We start from the raw sequence: 3,739 nt of genomic DNA on the forward strand, positions 1-3,739 counted from the left end.
GAAGAACCTAAACTCCAATAATGGCAAGAAGTTCGTGACATTACTGGGCAGAATGGGAGAAAAGAGGAGAGTGGGAGAAGGTGAATCTGAGTGGGAAGGGCGCTCCCGAAAGGGAACTGCGGAGGAGAAAGGGATCCCGCACCCTGGAAAGTCACCTACACGGGGGAAAGATCAAACGAACCGGAGGAATCTCCAGATGCAGAGAAGAGTGTAGCAGTAAGTTGGAGTAGGGAAAAGCCGATCAAGAACCGAAGGGACCAGTCACCAAAAATTGAACTACGGGCACAGTCACCAAAAATTGAGACGCCTGGGTGGGGGCTGGGCACCGAGTCCTCGGCTCCAGAGGTTAGTCCCCAGGCTGGGGGGGCGGGGCAGAGCATAAACTGCTTGGGAGATCTAGAAACCATTTGATGGGCAGAGACTGCCTGGGAGACTAGAAAACAAAGCTGTCGCAGAGGAAGGGAACAATACTCTAGGGGCGGGGAAGTGGAAAGCCGCATCAGAGGGAACCTGGGAAAAGAGCCTGGTCTGCGCCCGTGCTGGGGAGGGGAGAGAAGAAGGGGTGGGTCCCCATAGAATACTCCCCACGCCACAGAAAGCTTACAGGCCCGCTAGCTAGCTGAAAGCTCTGCTTCCCAGTGCATCCCTTCCCCCCACCCCCGCCACCCCCTATGCTCTCGCCGAACCTGGGGCTGCCTGCCATCCAGGAGGGCTGGCCTCAACAATTACCTGAAGCCTACCACCACAGGGGCTGTCCCTGCACAGGCCTGCTTGCCCTTTGGAGGGGCTACACTTCCGCAGAGTAGCACCAAACACCACCAGCCCCCGAGAAAAGGCCTGCAGCCCAGAAAAGCTAGAACAAGCCTAGCCAGGCAGTGAATAGATCTGCCTAATTCCCGGACGGTTTTTCTGAGTCCGGCTTCCCCGGGGAGGAGCCTCTTGGGTTTCCAATGGCCCTGCTACCCGCCCAAGCCCCCAGGGGGTGCCCTGGTGGATCAGCTGCATAGGACTGCCAGCTCCAGGCAGGACCCCCTGCAGCCCAGAAAAGCTGCAACAAGCCTGGCCTAGTTGGGAAAAGATCTCAGACGGTCATTCTGAGTTGGGCTGCCCTGGGGAGGAGCCTCTTGGGTTTCCAGTGGCCCTGCTTCCCACCCAAGCCCCCAGGGGGTGCCCTAGTGGATCAGCTGTATAGGACTGCCAGCTCCAGGCAGGACCCCCTACAGCCCAGAAAAGCTGCAACAAGCCTGGCCGAGTCGGGAAAAGAACTCAGATGGTCTTTCTCAGTCAGGCTGCCCCGGAGAGGAGCCTCTTCAGTTTCCAAGGGCCCTGCTACCCGCCCAAGCCCCCAGGGGGTGCCCTAGTGGATCAGCTGCATAGGACTGCCAGCTCCAGGCAGGACCCCCTACAGCCCAGAAAAGCTGCAACAAGCCTGGCCAAGCCAGGAAAAGATCTCAGACGGTCTTTCTGAGTTGGGCTGCCCTGGGGAGGAGCCTCTTGGGTTTCCAAGGGCCCTGCTACCCGCCCAAGCCCCCAGCGGGTGTCCCACTCCTGCGGAATAGCTGCTCAGCACCACCAGCCCCCTAGAAGAGCCCCTGCAGCCCAGAAAAGCTTCAACAGCTTGGCCAGACTGTGAAAAGATCCGCCTACATTCACAGGCCGTCCTTCTGAGTTGGGCTGCCCTAGGGAAGAGCCTCTTAGGTTCTCAGTGACCCAGATAGCTGCTCCAGCCCCCAGGGGGTGCTGCACTCCTGAGGAACAGCTGCCCAACACCGCCAACCCCCTGCAAGAACCCCACAGCCTAAAAACACCAGAGCAAGCTCTGCATGACCAAGTGAAATCTGCTACCATCGTGGTGTGGACCTCCCAGGCCTGTCTGCCCTCTGGAAGCCCTCCTTTGCTTCTAAGAAACACTGTTAGCCCCATCAACACTCCAGAAAAGCCACACTGCCTCAAAAAAGATTGACCAACAACGCCAGCCCTCAGGAAATATTCCACGGCAGTGACAAGGCAAACACTGCCTGATAACAGAGAGTACAACTCCCTCAGGACAAAGGAAACAACAAGCAAGATGAAGAAGCTGAGAAACCACCCCCAGTCAAACCAACAGGAGAACTCACCTAAAACAGTCAACAATGAAACAGATCTCTGCAGTCTGACAGACCTGGAGTTCAAAAGAGAAATAGTGAAAATACTGAAGGAATTAAGAGAAGATATGAACAGTAATGCAGATACCCTCAGAAAGGAACTAGAAAATATAAGGAGGAGCCAAGAAAAACTAGAACATTCATTTGCAGAGATGCAAACTGAACTAGGGGCAGTAAAAACCAGAATGAATAATGCAGAAGAACGAATCAGTGATATGGAAGATAGAATAATGGAAATCACTCAATCCGGTCAACAGACAGAAAACCGAATCCAAAAACTGGAAAGCAATATAAGAGACCTATGGGATAATATAAAGCGGGCCAATCTACACATAATAGGAATTCCAGAAGGAGTAGAAAAAGATAAGGGGATGGAAAATATATTTGAAGAAACTATCGCTGGAAACTTCCCAAAGCTAAAGGATACTGGGTTCAAGATACAAGAAGCACAGAGGGCCCCAAACAAACTGAACCCAAATAGACCCACACCAAGACACATCATAATAAAAATGGCAAGAGTTAGTGATAAAGAGAAGATCCTAAAGGCAGCAAGAGAAAAACAGAATGTTACCTACAAAGGAACCCCCATAAGAATATCAGCTGATTTCTCTACAGAAACACTACAGGCCAGGAGGGAATGGCAAGAGATATTTAAAGTGCTAAAAGGAAAAAGTATGCAACCTAGAATACTCTATCCAGCAAGAATATCATTTAAAATAGAAGGGGAAATAAAAATTTTTTCCAACAAACAAAAACTTAAAGAATACAGCAACACAAACCCCAGGTTAAAGGAAATATTGAAAGGGCTTCTCTAAACCAAAAAGAAAGGAAGGAAAGGGAAGAAAAAAGAAAAGAAAAAAAAAAGAAGAAGAAGAGGAAGAACTAGGACTGAGGAAACTGCAATCAGAGAGCAGTCACTCAAATAAGCCGGCATACAGATTTAATCATGAACAGGCCTCAAACAAAATAAAATTAAAAAGAAAAAAAGAAAAAAGAGTCATCAAAACCATAAAATGTGGGCAAGGGATGTTAGGAAGTAAATAACCCTTTTTGTTTGTTTGTATGTTTCTCTTCTTAATTTTAATATAGTAATGAAGTGTTTGAACTTACAGGACCATCAGGCTAAAACACACAATTATAGGAAGGGGTTAGCATACTTAAAAAACAGGGCAACCACAAGCCAAAACCAAATATTGCATTTGCAAAAAATGAAAAAAAAAATACACTCAAGCAGATAATAACAGGAGACCATCCAACCAAAAAAAAAAAAAAAAGAAGAATGGAGAACCATAGAATCAGCTGGAACACGAGGTTCAAATGGCAATAAATAATCATCTATTAATTATCACCTTAAATGTCAATGGACTGAACGCCCCAATCAAAAGACACAGAGTGGCTGAGTGGATAAAAAGGCAAAAACCTTCAATATGCTGCCTACAAGAAACACCTCAGGACAAAAGATACATATAGATTGAAAGTGAAAGGGTGGGGAAAAATATTTCATGTCTATTGGCGTGAAATATTTTTCCCCACCAGAAAAGCAGGAGTCACAACGCTCATATCAGACAAAATAGACTTTAAAACAAAAGACATAA

Source organism: Phacochoerus africanus, chromosome 9, assembly GCF_016906955.1.
Source record: "Phacochoerus africanus isolate WHEZ1 chromosome 9, ROS_Pafr_v1, whole genome shotgun sequence".
Classification (NCBI taxonomy): domain Eukaryota; kingdom Metazoa; phylum Chordata; class Mammalia; order Artiodactyla; family Suidae; genus Phacochoerus; species Phacochoerus africanus.